We start from the raw sequence: 18,685 nt of genomic DNA on the forward strand, positions 1-18,685 counted from the left end.
TCTTTCCTTAAACACCTCCACAAGGACGGTGACTCCACCACCACCCCGGGCAATCCGTTCCAGTATCTAAACGCCCTTTTCTGTCACGAAATTCTTCCTATTGTGAAGAAATCCTTCCTAACGAGAAACAGTATCCTTCAGTCAGGACAGCCTCATCCTGTCGGTTTATATATGGAATACCCCGCAATACATATCTGAGCAATCTAGTAAAAAAACCCGCTGGATGATCTCACAGCTTCAATGGGGACCGCTGTCATGTTCAGAGCTTTTACAGTGAGGGCTGTCAGAGAACTGCGGGGTTGCCGCAGGAGATGCACAGCGAGGACAGACCCAGCCCACAGCAGTGCATGGGACAGCAAGGCAGGCTGCAGGTGCAGGCTGTGAGGAACCGCAGCCTGTGAGGAACCGCAGCCCTCCACAGTCAGAGCACCTGCCTTGTAGCTCACGACGAGTGTCTGGGTGTGATGCAGGATTCTGTGACTTCGGTGTTAATTCAGCCAAGAATGCCTGCATTTCTTTAATGATGACTTTGCTGGCACATGGCACAGTCAAGAAAGCTGTTAAATGAGCTGTCATGTATGAGCTGGTCATCTCCGTGTTCCAGCTGACTATTAAAGTGATGTGGTTTGTTTTTTCAAGCTGGGTGTGTTTTGGGGTCAAAGTGCTCTTGCATTAGTGAGATGACTGTGAACTTGGATCCTACTTCGATATCCTAGGCACCATGTGTTAACAACGACAACTTGTGCCCCCTATATTCTGCTATGGAAACACCTAACTAAAACATTTTGGTAGCTGGTGTCACACCATCCTAGTACAATGACAATTCTTCACCCATTTTTATCCCTCAGATCGATCTCACATTTGTGTGGCTGACAGTCTAATGTGAGCCTTATATCTGAACAAGCCTGTGCAACAATCAGCTATTTGGTACCTGCACTTTGACACAGTTTTTTAGTCCAGATTTTATCTTTTTTCATCCATATAACATCTGAGGGCCTCAAATCCCTTCTATTTCTCCCTTTAATTCGTAGAAAAATTAGCCATAAGAGTGACTCCTGTGTCCGACATATCTAAAGGAAAATAGATGCAAGGAATAGGATAATTGAATTCCTGGCCTTTACCAGGGAGAAGAAGTTGACTTTTCCATGAGTTACAAATACTTGTTTAGAAAGGCTTTGAGAAACAAATACTGAAGTCTTCAACTAAAAAAAAAAAACAATCTTAAAAAGGGATTATTAAAGCAAAAACCCTTTAGAACTTGCTCTTAGGAATTTAAAATTATGAAGTGACTGTTTCCCAGAGAGCTAGAAAGGACATCTTATTGTGATGTTCAGAAAGTCCTCAGACAGCTATGGCTCAGTGAGTCATAACTCCTCAAAGACTCATTGAGAATATTGCAGCACGCCCACTTCTTAAATTACCAGAGATCTTCACTTGAAATACTGACCAAAGCTAGTAATAGCAACTGGGAGGCACCTTAGGTACAATTCATTTCCCATTTAAACTGTCTTCATTGTTCTCTGCATCACTAGATTTCCTTTATGCATATTGCACATTGCTTTAAAACCTACGTGCACTCTGGAAATGTCATTATAAGTTAATTTGAATTGTCTCCTGTAAATGCTTTCAAGTTATGATAAGCTCACCAGCATTATCTACAGCTGGTTTCACTGAAACAAAATGCTGAGGAAGGGCCTGAATCATATTTGAGCACGAGTGTATGGAAGTGTGAACACATGGACAGATTCTAATTTGTACTTAGTACTATCACAGCTATGAGCAACTGCATTGAGAGTTAATTATTCTTACAAGAGCGTCAGTGCATCTCTTGATGTGATTTTTCTGGACATGTTCTAATGGTGTTTCAGCATGTTGCAGCATAAGGTGCAGAAGTTGGGAGAAAGTTTATGCTCTGTGTGGTTATTTCTCCCCCGCTGACCTCACATACTACATAAACAAGATGAAATTGATCTTGCTCCTAAGTGAGCCCTGCCTCAAGTCTTTCCAGCAGACAGATAAATGCTATGCAGAAAGGTAAGATGGGAAAAGCCTCAGCCCATGATCAGCCCTAAGCTTTGCTGCTCAAAATCTCTAAGGACACTCTAATGAAGAGGGCCTCTTGCCCTTGGGGCAGTAGTGGGGTTTTCCTCCTTGGGGCAGTAGTGGACTTCATCAGAGGGCTAGGGTCTCAGTATCCAGATAATTCATTGGCCCTCTCCTTATAAAAAAGCTATGCAGAAATGGTAAAGGCCCTGCAGAGACTAAATAGACAGTAGTGCAAAAAGTGAGGGAAATGCTGGAGATGAGGAGCTTACTTTTTTAAAGAGAACTCATATTGCTTAAGGTTTGAACAGAAGAACCAAGATCAACTGGTTTGGTTTGCAGCTGGCTTGGACTCATTGGAAAGCCATCCTGAAAGAGGTGAAAGGTGCTGAACTGGAACTGTCTGTGCATGACTATGTCCAGGAGATGGACAGTGTGGACAGAGTCAGTAGCACTCTGATCTTCTGCACTAGTACTAAGCACTGTGTTACTTCTTCCCTCCTGAAAGCAAAGGAATACGACTTTTTAAATCAATATCTACATGAGGCAGATCTTCAATTACTTCTCTCCCTAACTCTTTGTTTATGACCATTTTATTTATGTCAAAACAGCTGCTGAGTGTAAGAAAGTGAAAACTCACACTAAGATTTTCAAAAGCAGCTGTCCATGTCAATTCTATACTGTCCAGCCTAAAGCACCTGAAAGCAACTTCAGTTTTAAAGGTAAGGATCACAGTGCTCTCAGAAGAGCAGGTCCCTCTGGCACAGCCAAACCAACAACCTCTAAAGATTCTGGCACAGTAGTGCTCCGTGCTGTGAAGGCAATCCAGTATAAATATCCCTTACAGGAGAAGACCAAGTAACACGTACTACACAAGATAAGGAGAATATAAACAGATACACACAGTAGGGAATGCATAACAGGTTTTCCCTTCCTGCATTTTCCTGGTTGTTCTTCCATATGCTATGCAGTTAATAATAACTGTAAGCAACCACATCATAGCTTATATCTGATGTTCCAGAGAAACGGAAGAGATGACAATGACACAGATGCTATGCCGAGGGAAGTACGGGGCTTTATTCCCTCCCCAGTCACAACACAGATCTCTCACATCTTTGCTCACCGTCTTACACTGACACCAAATGGGGATCTGCATGTAGGTAACACTGTTAGGCACAGAATTCCCAGCCAAGGGAGAGGAAATAAAAAACTATGTGAAAATTTGTTCCCTTTCTTTCGGAAGATACTGTCCAAAGAAAAGCAATGAAAGGAGCTTTCTTCTGAGGAGTGGCTGAGGGAGCTTATAGCTCTCTACATATACCTGAAAGGTTGTAGTGAGGTGGGGATCAGTTTCTTCTCCCAAGGAACAAGTGATAGCACAAGAGGAAATGGCCTCAAGGTGTGCGCCAGTGGAGGTTTATTATTGAATATTCAGAAATATTTATTCACTGAAAGGGTTATCAAGCATTGTAACTGGCTGCCCAAGGAAGTCCTGGAGTCCCTGTCCCTAGAGGTATTTAAAAGACTTGTAGATGTGGCACTTAGGGACATGATTTAGTTGGACTTTGCAGTGCTGTGTTGGTGGCTGGACTTGATGATATTAAAAGTTCTTTTCTAATCTAAATAATTTTATGATTCTACGTTACAAAAAGGTGCATCAAAACCCGGGTAACAAGCAGAGCTGTGAATCTCATTGACATAACTAGGAATTATGTAATAATGAATATAATAATAAAAATAAATATAATAAATCTGATGTCTGTGTTACAATATAATTTCACCTGCCTATATCATATAAAATTTGAGTCAAGTGTGTCATAAGTAGCCAGAGTTGTAGGATGTGGTAGATGCATGGCATAAAAAAGCAACTTCCATTCTATGGGATTCCTTGCTCAGGGGTGTGTGTGGGGTGGGATAATATCCATCTGAGGCTGGAAACAAAGCACTGCAAAAAGTGCTGGAAACCTCAAGAGAGTGTTTTTTTTCATTTCATTCAATCCCTAACAACTTGAGCCTTTATCTTAATTTCAGCTGAAAAAAAAACACCCACAAAATTTTTCTTTCCCACTCCCTCTCTAAAAATAACGAAACTGGCCCACTTTTTGCTGTCATTGTGTGACTCACTCTGCTTGTGTGATTGGTTGAATCCCTCAAAAGGGTCTGTTTTCTTTATTTGTAATAAAAACTGTTAAGGTTATGGTTTGTCTGTTTCTTCTGAAGTTCCAGTCCTTGTTCAGTCCTGCTGGAATAACCATGATTGGTGCTGCTGAATGTCGACATACATCAGACATCCTCTGGGAAATCTAACTCAGTTCAGCACACTCAAGCTGGCTTCAAACCAGCTTGGTCTTGAACAGTGATGGCAGCCAAGGCTATGGTGATTCTCGTGGTGTAATTCTTCCTCTTAGTGTGCTGTGCATCTAAAACCTGTGATCAGCAGACAACGTGGTTTGACTTGGGGGATGTTCCAAAAGGAATGAGTAGAGCTGCTGTACATATTCAGAGTATTTGGACATAAGCCAGCAGGGAACCAACTTGATTGGAAGCTGTCATCACTAGGTAAGACAGTGGGGTAGGTTTGCCAAATACCAGATCCCAGGTTCCAACTCAGCTAGTGGTGGGAGAATTATTTGTTAGGCAAACCTGGTTGGGGAAACCATGCAAAGAAACAGCCAAGTTTGCAACAACCAAGCATGCAAATGCCCCTCATATGTGGAAGTCCAGAAAGGAAGTTCTGTTAAGCTTTCTCAGTTCTGGTGATTAAGACTGCCTAATTTTTCTACTTCTAGTTGACATGAAAGGTTGAAAAGAAAGTTAAATGTCTGGCAGGAAGGAGGAATATTGCACCAAACTCTGGCCGCTTGTCACTATTAATAAATACCTCCTGTGTTGTGAACAGGTCTAGAGATGCCTCTTTGCTCTTCTTGTCCAACCAGTGTTTTTGTTTTTCATCTCTCTTATCCCTTCTGAGGTTCTATGGCATCCTATCTGCACGCAGCTGCGTTTTCAATGTGACCATCAGGTGACAAATATTTGAAATATTGTGCCTTCGTTGATAATTGCTAATTTCTAATTTTAAGGGCTACCAATGCTACTAGAAAATTTAAAAAAAAAAATCTGCTAAGCAAAGATCTAATGTCAGGACTAAACCTGTATTTACATCTTTTTTTCAATATTAAAATAATTACTTTTGTGTGTAGTTTGTGGACTTTGGGTATTAACTGCACTAAGACAAAAAATGTGATAAAAGAAGAAAATGTGATTGCAAAGTTACAGTCATAGTACAAAACATATAGTCAGTTTACAGTTTTGAAGAGAGATGGGGAAATTCTGAGAGACAGAGAACATAAAATGGGCAAAGAAGTGTAGCTACCCTTCACTAAGTTTAAATCTTCCTGTCTTGGAAGCTTGTAACACACTAGGTATTATTAGATGAGTTATTAAAATGTCTTCTTTAATCATCTGACTTTCAGAGCAATCATAAATCCTAAACTATTACATGGCTACTGTAATTTCCTGAAACAATTTCAGGTTTTCTATGTGAAGAAGCTTGGAGAGAGGTAACGGAAGGCTCAAGCACCAGTCAAAAGTACAGTGGTATCAGGCATTACACAGAAGTACATCTTTAATTTTGGGTCAAAATTAAAATTTTTTGTTTTGAGTATCTATACTCAAATTTTTTTTTGGAGCATCTACAGCCCTTATTTTCATTACGAGCACGTCCAGAAACAGTTTTGTTTTTCCAAAGAAGAAACAAAAGTAAAGGAAAAGTAAAAACAGGGACACAATTTTAAAAGAGGTGCTAACTCCAAAGAGTGCATAGAAAGCCTTTAGCCAGCAAACCTTCTGTAAATATGCTTTACTTGGACAGTAAATCAGGATTTTGATGATGAAGAGCAAATCTTTGGAATGCAGGATGACATATAGGGAAAAAAACCCCACAAAACAACCCACATAATAAATTGCCATTTGCTTCTTTCCTTCCTTCTTTTTGATACTTATCTGGGAAAAAAGTCACATGAAGAGCATCTGAGTCAGCTGTTATTCTGGGATAGTCTCAGCTGGATTTGCTATCTATGTTATTTTATTAAAGCTTTGATTTAGTACTGGATGTTTTAATGAAAGGTAGTTCAGAATTACAGGGAAATATAAGTAACTGCTAAAATATTCCCTGATTTTGCAGGAAGGGCAATTGTTCAGATACATGTTCTAACTTAACATACATCTCCATAGGCTCTGCTGAGTCCCTCCAGGAAAGACCACACACTATTAAGAGAGTAGCAGCCTATTTTCCCAAGGCCTTCCATGTGTCAGAGTAGAGGTTACTCAAAATCATATGTAGGAGGTTACTCAAAATCATATGGATAGAGATCACTTTCTGACTGGCCTGGCTGCTGAGGCAGTATTTATAAGAAACTCAGCCTGAATGTCCCTGACATCTGGCTAATGAGAATCCATGTTGTGAGAGGCTCTCCCTCTTACTTTTCCTGTGTGTTTTGAAACCCTCTTGTCTCTGAAAGGCAGTTATGAAATACTAACATTTTAGCATGCTCTCATGCCTGTATTTTCTCATACAATGTTCCATGATCCATCTCAATCTTTTACAATGAAATTTTAGGAAAAAGCATACAATTTGACCAGGATTTTGAGAAGGACGTTTTCATATTTTCAAAGCTAAGCAATTAGTGGAAAAATCACTATGATTGGCTTCTACCACATGAAATCATGCTAGTTTATGGAAAAGATTATGGAGGTCCTTGACTCTGCCCTAGTGTCAATTTTACACAGCCCACAGAAATCCCCCTTCCACAAGCAGCACAGTGTCGATGGGAATCAACTTTCCTTAATTATTTCCCTTAGTGTGGGCCACCAACCTTCTTACCAGCTAAAATTCTCCAGGTTGCAGGCAGACTTGTTAAGTGTGATGCACTTAAGGAGCAATGCAGTAGATGTGAGAAATCTCCTGGTATGAGACTGCTCCAAAGTCAAAAAGTCCACTTAGTTCTTGTGTACTAACATTCCAATTTAAAGTCTACATTCTGTAGTTTTCATCAGCACCTTTGATTTCCTTAATATGAATGGGAAGCTTTGATAATTTTCACTTTTGTCCCTGAGTTAGTTTACTCTTTAGCATCTGAGGTACTGACATGGCGGTGTCGGATTTGGACTCAGAGCATCAGAGGAAAACACTGCTACAAGAGGGCAAAAACTGTCAATTAATTTCTTACTTAAAAATAAGTACAACAGATATGTTTTCAGTGCTTCTGGTAAATCCATTTCTTTACAGCCTAAATCTGAATGGTTGCCTTCACTGGTGAATATCCAAGCTGATATTTCTCAACACCTCCAGATTTCAGGGAGACCTGGTGCCAAATTTGAACTCAAAGCTGGCTGGGACACAAGACGAAAGGGAGGATACCTAAAGAAACGCTTCAGAGAAAGAACTGCATGGTGAGACATTCAGACTCAAATGGAATGGGCCTTCTTTGCATAATAGGCACACATCTTTTGCTTTGTACTTTGGCAGACATCACTTCTTACGTATTTTCACACCCTTCATGCATGCACAGAGCTATAGCCCCTGGTAGCTTAAAAGAGCCAACAGGCAGCCACAAAACCTGCTCTACAGGTGGCACAGTGAAGGGCCTGGGGCAACAGCATCAGCAGAACTACTTCCTCCAGTGGGAGCGCTGGCCAAGGGGCAAGGCATCAAGACTACCTCCGTGGGTCTTGGATTGCCCTTTGGTTCTCTCTCCAGAGCCACCTTCTCAGCCTTTCTGGACTTGCTGTCCTTCTCCTTGCTGTATGCCTCTCCTCTGCCTTCCCCTCAATGTTGCATTGACTTCATGTGTTAGCTGAATGCCTTCTGAAGAAACCTACCTGAAAAATTACCCCACAGAGCTTAACTCGCCTTGTTATCCTGCTTGCATTCATGTCTCTTCTCCCAAAACCTGTCCACATTCTGCTTGAAAGTGAATCCTTGGAGGGTGCCTGCCTTTCTTCCCACTGTGCCTGTATAGCATCTGGCATGGTGGGGGCATTCCTCATTGACACAGGTACATCAGCAAAATAAAACTGATTAACAATGCCAGAACCCTGCCAAGACCACCCTCCAGGTAGTGCCCCAATGTGAGTAAGTCTAATTTTTCATCTCCCAAATAATGGTCAAGACAGTCACAGTGACAAGGAACAGAGTGCTAGCTTTGGGAAGGTCACTGGCTTCCCACAGCTTGCTATGGACTGGATAATGACAAGGGAATCCAGAAATAATGGGCACAAATGGGCAACCATTTAGCACCGGTCTCCCGAGAACTTCTGAATGCCCACCACATCAGCCGGCGCGGCCCCAAACCCCGTGCGCCTGATGGAGGAACGGAGGTACGGAGGCGGCTCCCGCGTTGGCCCTGGAGACGGCGCCTGCCGTGACATCCTCTCTCCGAGCGGGCAGGGCAGCTCCCTCCGGGCTGAATTCCCACCTCGCCCCCCGGCAGAGCTGCCCCCGTGCCTGCCCCGCCGCCGCCCCGCCGCCCCGCCGGGCCCTGCGGGCACCGCTCACTTACGTGGGGGGCGCGGGCCAGCGGCTCCCGGCGCAGCGGCGCGTTGGTCCCATGGCGGCCGGCGAGACCCCGCCGCCCAGACCCTTCCCAGGCGGCTCTGCCGCTGCCGAGCCGGGCCACGCCGCGGGAGAGGCACTCGGGCTGGGAACACGCCGGGACCGCCCCGCAAGCGCCGCCCTCCGCCGGGAGGGGTCGCGCGCGGCCGTGGAGGGCCGGGGATGTCGGGCTGTGAGGGGACTGCCGGGGATGTCGGCTGTGAGGGGACTGCCCGGCGTGCCGGGGTGGTCCGGGCGTGCCGGGGTGGTCCGGGCGTGCTGGGGCCCGAGGCTTTGGCACTGCGTGCGCTAAGGCCGTGTCGGCATCCCTGCAGGGCGGCGTGGGGAGCGGGGTCTGTGCTCCGCGTCCCCCCGGTGTTGCCTTCTGGTGGCCTCCTGTGTCTCAGGGAGCCGTTCCCCTGATGGGTATCCCCAGAGCACGCACAGAGCAGAGGAGAGGAGAGGCCTCTGTGAACTTTACCCTCTAATAGCCATGACATCTTGCGAGTTTTACATCGCCAAGACTACCAGGATCTGGTCAGAACAAGAGGAACCTGAGGCTGTCTCAAGGCAAGGAACTTGGGAAGTGTGTAATGCACCGAGCACGTGAGTCTTCCAAAGGTCTGGAAGACAGCAGCAGTCAGAACTTTACAAGTGTGGTCCCAGCTTCTTCTTGTCTTCAAGACAAGACTGTGTCTTGCTTGTCTTACTTGTAGCTGTACCTCTGACCCCTTTCAGGTCCTGGGGCCTCCATGTATGCCCTGTCCCAAGGGAGCCCTGCAGTCGCCCTTTTCATGCAGAGGCCCAAGCTGCTCTAGACACTTGTGTGACCCCTGACTTTCTGGGTCGTCTTGGAGTACTTGCAGTTCTTTCCCGACTGCTGTTTGAATTCTGACGTATGGGCCTTCGTGTTTGCAGGGAAATTATTTGTCTCCAGCCATCCTCTCCTTTCCTGCTTGTTTTCCCTGGAACGCAGATGTTCAACGTATCACATAAATTTATAGCAGAACTCTACTCCAATAAGCAGGTCAGTATAGAGCACCTGTGAGTTTTACTGACTGGCATTTCCTCTGTGACCAGGCTTATGCTTATACGCAAACAATTCAAGAGCAGCGGCCACGACTACTGCTGTGATATTTTTTTTTTAACCTGAGATCAATGTACTGTGCTGGTATCCATTTTGAGTCATCCCTTTATAGCCACGGCGGCTTATAATTTTTTGCGTTTTGTTAGCATAGTGTATTTCGAACTGCTCGTTTTATCCTACAAATCCTTATGTATCTGTAAGGCAAGTTGCTAAATAAAGCATCAGAACAAAAGCAATGACTATAAAGCAGCAACAAAGGATTTCAAAAGGGTGGGCACTTGCAGAATTGGAGAACAAGGAGGGATTTTGTTAGTTTGCTGTGAACTGTATACTGTATTTTTTCCTCCATTTTACACACATCTTGCAGATCTGTGTGATTCTTCTTTCCGTATATTGTAACTGTGAGTTCTTTTGCTGTTTTCTGCTTTCTTTGTCTCAGAAAAATACCTAAATTTTTCTGTCTTCAATCTGATCTGAAACTCACCTGCGTTACACTCTGTTCTGCTGAAGTCACCTCCTGCACTCACATATTTGCAGTTCTTACTGCTTCTCAGCATTGATACATTCAATTAACAGGTTTTCTTCTCCCAGAGCTGCGTTATGCGTGTGTATATGTGTATGCAACACATAAATATATATGTGTAGGTATATGGTTTTTAAACATCTGTCAGTTGTGGGAGAAAACAAGCTGTATTCAAATTTCCCTGTATCAGGTACTTGGTTTCTAAAATGGCTCCATTATTGACAAAAAAGGACATTACATTTGGAGCTTGCGCCTCTATTTTTTCCCTTGGGACAACATTACTAGAAAGAAAAGCCCAAATTCCCTTGGGCTTCTCTAAAATCAATTTCCTTCTTACTGTACTTTTCCACTTTTGAAGACATTTGTTATCTTTCTTCTAGAAGTCTCACTGATTTGGGCCCTTCACTTGCTACTCCAGTGATGATTAATACACTTGCCAGATGGGCCTTTGTGGAAAATTTACATCTTCCAGGAACTGTGTCTGTTGGGCTACAGGACTCTCTGTCTTTTTCTCTTCCTGAAACTTAGCAAAAGCAGGAGCCCCAGAGTACGGGATGTCAACATGAGACATGATTGAGTCTGCTCTGAAAACTAACCAACTCCTTCACACAAATGAGCACACCTGAGTGCTTGTAAAGACAGTCAAGTGTTCTTGTCCTGGTCCCTTGTGCTATATGAGTTGTACTGTTGTTTTACCCAAAAAGCAGGAATATAGCACTCCTTCTCTGCACAAATGACAAATGGAGAGGGTTGTGTTCTCCTTAATCTTCAGTAGGCTCGTGAGTCACCTGAAGTTGTACAAGTTATTTGGGACCTGGTTGCCTAACTTCTCACACAAAACCAGACCTTCAGGTGTCATATCTGGCCTTGCCTTCTGCCTCTCCTTTAGGGTACAAGTCTTGGCAAAACATTGTTGCTCAATGTCAACTCAGTCTACAGTCTAAGAAAATTATTGAATTTTAAGTAAAATATTGATCAATCTTTATCAATTTGGCAGAAGTTTTGGTTTGTCCCCCTCTGCCTCTCCTTTGATGAGACCAGAAACTTGGGAATGGCAATAACCCCAGTCAATGGGATGTTCTGAGGAAGAGACTGCACTCAGACTGAACTGCCTGTGTTGCTGGCTAGGTAGGGCAGCTGACACAGCTGACAGCAGCGTAGCTGCTTGGTAATGAAGGGGGAATAAAAAAGGCTTTGCCTCCTTACAGTTGTATGTGATACTAAAATGAGTATAGTGATATATAGGATCTACACTGATGACTTCAGACATCCGTACCTGATCTCCACACACCTTCATTGACCTTTCCTGTTGGAAGGGAGGTAGCACCACCCTTTTCCTACTAGTATTGCCTGGGCTTTCAACAACATCTTACAGGTTCACTTGATCTCCTTTTGGCAGTTTATACAGCCTGGAGTTTTCTGCCCTGCCCAAGTGAGGAGGCATTAGGTGTGGAGGAAGCTGAAATGTGGATGTGGAAGGTTTGCAGGATATTTTTTTCTGCTTCTGTGTGGGGATTCAGAGCCCTGAGCCAGTGTTACAAGAAGCTGAGAGTAAATGTTAAGTCCTCTGACCTCTTCTAGGATATATTTACATCTCTCTGCTTTGGGGCAAGGAGGGATAGAAGGCACTTTTCAAGCAATCTCTGAATAAACAATTAACCTTGGTATACTAGATTTTCTTGTTCTACCCTCCTTTATTTGCCTCCAGGCTGTTCCTGTAAAAAAGCACGTGAAGGAAATCCACTCAGAAAAGAGCAGACACTCATGTAGTTCATGTGGCCTCACTTAAAAAATGTCACCACAAACACTGGAGGAATTCAGTATAATGGTTAGGACAGTAGAGTTGCTGAAGGAGAAGGGAAGGGTCTGAACTTCCAGAATGATGCAAATAGAGGTAGTTTCTACCAAGCACTGCATTGAGGGACTGTGGACAACTCAGGCCAGCTGGGGCCTTCCCCTGGTCCTTTTCATACACTGTGTAAGTGCCTGACCAGACTGACAGAAGTGGAAAATGGATCCTGGACCCAGAACAGGGGACTCTGGGTCAAGAGGGAGGTGAATGAGAAAGCTCTGTATGAAAAAACACTAGGCTTGCAGGCTTAGTAAGACCCATTGTTTTGATCAGATTGAAACAGATGATGATTCAAAAGTCTTACTGATATTTAAAAAAAGATCAGTGCTTCATCTAAAAGTCCAAGCACGGTAAAGGCCCTTGAGTTTCTATAGCTAGTGGCATACAATGTGGTGAATGTGTAATATATTTAGTTAACCACAACTCATTAAAAATAATAGCATTTCTCTGCTAGTAGGAGCAACATCACACTTCTTTGCATGTTCACAACCTGTTCCAAAAACACTCAGTGAAGTCAGATCTTACTCCTGAGTCATGTTTTGGCTGAGTCCTCTGTTGTAATCCCAGTGATGTGGCTGTATGTAACCAGGTTCTTGGGTAATGGTTTAGTGCACAAGCTATGTGGTGCCAGAGGAAAGCATGTTTACTCCTGCTTTTCTAATTTCAAAAGCTTCAAGCTCTGCAGTACCTGAGGGATCCTGCACAGATGGAGTTCAATGAAGTATTTGTAAGCTGATCGTCTTCTGACTGTTCAGACAGAAATGAACTGCAATCCCTGCTACATTCTTGTGAAGCAGGAGTCTGGAAGCACTAGGTTTATGCAGCTAAGTATGTATGGAAGCAGAGTGGAGGTGGGATTCATTGGACATGGCATGAGATGTTTAGCTAGAAAACAAGAAAGGCCCATCTGGTGTTCTGTATTTAAAAAAGATCACATTTGGCTTACAGGTTTTCATCTGGGGAGATTGCAGATCCCTTGGTGACTTAGATTGACACTTGCTCTGGTGCTAGAGAAGAGAAATGAGAGCAACAGATATTTTGAGGAAGATGAGTGATTAGCTCCAGGAAAGTCGTGTGGATCTCAAAGTTCTCTAAGGTAGCCTATGACCATATGCAGGAGTCATGGAATCTAATTAATCTTTCAGGAAACAGATCCATGTGACTGTAAGGCCAGCTCAGATTTGATTTTTTGGCAGAAAAGAGCCCTTGGTTGTTTTGGACAGAACATCTCTGTTAGAAATGGTCCTCAGACAACCTCTGCCCTTAACCAAATTTGAGAAAAATACTTTTACCTGCCTTCTACTGCCATGCTGTGACAGGATATAGCAGGGGGACCATTCAAGACTCAGCACTTCCCAATAAACCCTGGTTATTCATGGAGCTGGCTGTTTATGAACAGAGCACCATGGTCAGGTATCTGAGCATGAGGGAGTTCTGGCTGGTGCTCTCTCTCAGAGCTCCCTGTCATGTCTTTTCTGACAGAGCAGTGAGAGGCACAAAGTGCTTCTGTCCCAAGCCTCAGAGAGATGCCTGCTCACCCTTGTGTCAGCATGTGTCTTGGTTTGAAAGTTGCCCTGGGAAGATTTAACCAGGTGCTTTGATATAATCCTGACAACTGCTCACTTCTTGTGCTTGGTCAGAGCAGATGAAACATGAGATTTTCTTCCACAGCTCAAAATACCTGAGCAGCAGAGGGCAGTTAAGGGTCAAAGTGCACAGGTTTTTTTCTTAATAGCAGGTAGACAAAAAAACCCCACATGCTCCTATCAGAAAACATCAGTGATCCAAATTTGCATGGGTCTTGTCTTTGAAGAACAGTGGTCACTCCACAGTTAGCAGCGAACCTCCTCCCAGCCCTATCTGGAAAGTGTCATGCTGAGCAAACACAGGCATGGATAAGAAACAACCCTTCCTATTCTCCTATTCTTGCTGCTTAACTGAGTTGTTGATGCCAGTGAATTTGTGCACTTTCCCAGCACTTGGGAACAATCAAAACAATCTCGCTTGGGTGCTGAGTAACAAACCAAGGAGTTCTGAGTTGGACATGGGAGACTGAAAATGCCACTGATGTATTACCAACAGTCAGAAAGCAAGCCTGTGCATTCCTCTTTTTAATCTGTGTTCAGTAAATGATGTCTTCCCCATGGACACAGTATGACTGCTTGCTTGTCAAGCACGGTAGAAATTAATTTGTGTAAATGTCTGTGAGACTGGGCAAAAGTCTGAAGGAAGGAGGATTTAGTACTCATCTTGTTGGAAGAGATTCAGATTAGGGAATACTTAACTAAATTAGACATACCTGAGGCCATGGGCCCTGATGATATGCACCCATGAGTGCTGAGGGAGCTGGCAGATATCGTTGTGAGGCCACTCTGAATTGTCTTTGAATGGTCATGGTGACTGGGAGAGGTTCCTGAGATCTGAAGGAAAGAAAATGTCATTCCTGTCTTGCTTGTTTTCAAGGAGGACAAGAATGAGTATCTGGGGAACTGCAGGTCAGTCAGTCTCATCTTGACTTATTCGACAAATGGACTGAGTTCATCCTCAGCTAATTTGCTGATGACATCAGCCTAAGTGGTGCAGTTGACACACCAGAAGTATGGGATGCCTTCAAAAGGGACCTGGACAAGTCCAAGAAGTGGGCCTATGGGAATCTCAAGAGATTTAACAAGACCAAGTGCACGCTGCTGCACCTGGGTTGGGGCAACCCCCGGTATCAGCACAAGCTGGGGATGAACAGATTGAGAGCAGCCCTGATGAGAAGGACCTGGGGGTGCTGGTGGGTGAGAGGCTGGACATGACCCAGCAATGTGCACTTGCAGTCCAGAAAGCCAATTGTATACTGGGCTGCATCAAAAGCAGCATAGGTGGCAGGGAGAGAGGGGATTCTGCCCCTCTACCCTTCTCTTGTGAGACCCCACCTGGAAAACTCTGGGGTCCAGCTCTGGGTTCCTCAGCACAGGAAGGACATTGACCTGCTGGATCAGGTCTGGAGACAGGTCACCAAGATAATTAGAGGGATGGAGCACCTCTCCTAGGAGGAAAGGCTGAGAGAACTGAGATTGTTCAACCTGGAGAAGAGAAGGCTTTGGGGTGACCTAATTGTGTCCTTCCAGTGCCTAAACGGAGTCTACAAAAAAGTCGGAGAGGGACTTTTTACAAGAGCATGTAGTGACAGGACAAAACAGAATAGCTTCAAACTGAAAGAGAGTAGGTTTAGACTAGCTGTTAGGAAGAAATTCTTTACCCTGGGGATGTGAAGCACTGGAACAGTTGCCTAGAGAAGCTGTGGATACCCCAACCCTGGAAGTGTTCAAGGCCAGGCTGGATGTGGCTCTGAGCAACCTGATCTAGTGGAAGCTGTCCCTGTCAACAGCAGGGGGTTGGAACTGGATGATATTTAAGGTCTCTTCCAACCCGTTCTGTGATTCTGTGTCTCCTGATATGAGGTGAAACAACTTTCAGGAAACTATTCATTCCTGGAAAGAAGGTGATTGGGATTAGTCAGCATGCATATACAAAGAGGAAGGGCTGCTTAATGAAGTTGATAACCTTCAATGATGAAACCACTCATTTGGTAGATGAGGGGAGAGCAGTAGATGTTGCCTGCCTTGGCTTTGGTAAGGCTTTTGACACTGTCTCCCATAAGATCCTTTAAGCTGCTGACATATGGGACTGATGAGCAGACAGTGTGGTGGACTGAAAACTGGCTGAATGGCTGAGCCCAGAGGGTAGTGTTCAGTGGCATGAAGTTTGAGGCCAGTAACTAATAGTGCACCCCAGTTGATACTGTGTCCTATACTCTTTAAACATCTTCATTAATGATCTGCATGATGGAACACAGTGCAGCCACAGCAAATTTACTGATGACACTAAACTGGGAGGAGTGGCTGATACTCCAGAGGGTTGTGCTGCTGTTTAGTGGGACCTTGACTTCATAAGGTTTGGCCAAGGGAAGTGCAAAGTCCTCCATCTGGGGAGAAATAGCCTGATGTAGTCCTATATGCTGTAGGCCAATAGGCTGGAAAAAGCAGCTTTGCAGAAAAGGACCTGAAGTCCTGGTGGACAGCAAGTTGAACATGAACTATCAATGTACCCTTGTGGCACTGTAACTGAATTGTACCCTGAGCTATATTAGAAGGAGTGTTGACAGCAGGTTGAGAGAGTGATATTTCTCCTCTGTTCAACACTAGTGAGGTCACATCTGGAGTACTGTGTGGAGTTCTGAGCTCCCGAGTACAGGAGTGATACGGAGCTGCTGGAGAGAGTCCAGTGAAGGGCGATGAAGATGATTAAGGACCTGGATTATCTTTCATATGAAGAAAGGCCAATAGAGCTAGTGTACTCTCTCAGAGAAGGCTCAGTGGGAACTCTCATCAGTGGATACAAATATCTGAAGGGAGGGCATAAAGAAGACGTAGCCAGGCTCTTTTCAGTGATGCCCAGTGACAAGCAATGTGCACAAACTGAAACACTTGAGGTTTTCTACAAACATCAGAGAACACTTTTTTTCTGTGAGGGTGATCAAGGTGATAGAATCTCCCACTTTGGAGATCTTCAAAGGTCATCTGGGCATGATCCTGGCAACCAGGATTGGATGGCCTTGTTTTAGCAGGATGGGTGGACCAGAATACCTCCAGAGATTGCTTCCAACCTCAGCCATTCTAAGATTCTATGATAGATGTTGTAAAATATTGAAGACATGTAAAAGATCCTACTGTTCATGTACTGGCAGCTGCAGGCAATGAAGGATGCTTAAAGGTCTTTAAAATTATATCAGATGCCTATATTTAAATGCCTGAATTACTTCTTGGTATGTATTGGCAGTAACTTCTCCACAGGGCAAACATGTTCCACGCAGTGTTGTATCCGTGGAGGGGCAGGATCAGGATGTGGATCCTGTTGAACAGAAAAAAAATATTTGTATTACTGGTATTGACTTGTTTGGTGAAATGACACATCACAGAAATTCTTTCCTTTTTTTTTTCCCTCAAGGATGAACTTTTTAGAGTTTTTTTTTCCATTTGTTTTTCTTGGTCAGGTTTTGATTCTATTGTTTGGCGGTTTGTGTACTTGTAGGACTGGGTGTGTGCTTAACTTTTATGGTGGCAAGGGACACTTTGAAACATGTGGCCTCAAGTATTAAGGTAGGAAGGGTGTGGGAGCTTAAGTACTTTTATAGAATTGGGCCTTGCTCCTTGATATTTCAGAGGTGGAGATTACAGTCTTGGTGGTCCTGAGCCAAGTGCTTGGGACATGGTGTTTTTGAAGAGGTCTGCATCAGGAGACTTTGATAGAAGTTTTGAAATCAGGGTTGGGCACTGCTGTCTTTGAGCTGAAGACCTAGGCTTGGAGTCCATTTGGGATTTAGGATAGCAGGAAAAGAACCCCTTTATTGATGAGAGAAAATTTTCAGGATTGTACTACAGTTGCCTACAGGCACTCTATCTTTACATCCCAAATCACCTGCAATCTCATCCTGCCTGTTTCTGATTGTAAGCTAGACTAAAACATAAAGCTACTGGAACAGATACCCTTTGTATCCCATTGTACTGGATTCTTCTCTGTGGAGAAATTTAGATTGTTGTTTGATTTTTTTTTTCCTGGTGCAAACTATGATTGACAGGATAGCCTTGCTTTCAGGACCATTTTTTACTGCCCCAAAACCAAAAGGCCTAATTCTGTCATGACGGTCTAAGTGAGGATCTGAAATGTGTTGGATCTGAAATGTGCTGGATTTACACCTACAACAGATCTTTGAAAATCCAGGAGTAGGAAAATAAGATGTAAATTATGCAGATTTCCTATATATATATAATGGATTGAGTAGAAATATTTGTGGGCATCACAGAAGGGAACATACAGAGCCAAATTCAAAAGAGTATTTATTAAGCAAGTTTTCCTTTGAAGGCAAAAAGGCAGAGCCATCTTCTTGCAAGTCACTATTCTTGCATTAAATGCAAGAGGAACAACACAGATTGTACTGTGTGAGAGCAGCTCTGAAGGTGTGTTCATACTTTATGTTTGAGATGAACAAGGGCAGAGCAGGACATTTTGTTCTTGGCAAATATATTTGCCAGCTGTGTGGCTGACACTCTTCTGCAAAGAAAAGACAAAGGTTGCTTACATACTGAAGCTAGGTTTTTTTACTTCACCGCATGAACAAGTGAGATCCCTACTTACATCAGCACTTTGTTCACCCAAAATCACATGATGCTGTACCAGAAAAGTCCTTTTGTATCAGTGGAGCTCTGTGAACATGCCATACACTTGTGTTCCTTTTGCTCCAACAGCAAGATGTGGTATTCCAGTAAAAACCCAGAACTGTGAGACAGCTGAACCCCTCCCATGGTATTTAACTGCTTTGTTAATAATGCTCTCTTTTTTTAATGCTCTTTGGCACACTCCTGCCCTCAGAGCTGTGACTACCCCACTGAACTGAATGAGATCTTACCTGTCTGGGCCACAGAGAGACAGGAAAGCTCTGAAGGATGTTCTAGTTTATGTTCTGTTCTTACTATATTTTTATTCCAAGTGAGGACCCTAGCAGACTCCTTTCTTTAAGTGAGGCCAGCAGTCTGCCGTAGA

The sequence above is a fragment of the Manacus vitellinus genome, unplaced genomic scaffold, assembly GCF_001715985.3.
Source record: "Manacus vitellinus isolate BGI_N305 unplaced genomic scaffold, ASM171598v3 scaffold_9_pilon, whole genome shotgun sequence".
In the NCBI taxonomy this organism is placed as follows: domain Eukaryota; kingdom Metazoa; phylum Chordata; class Aves; order Passeriformes; family Pipridae; genus Manacus; species Manacus vitellinus.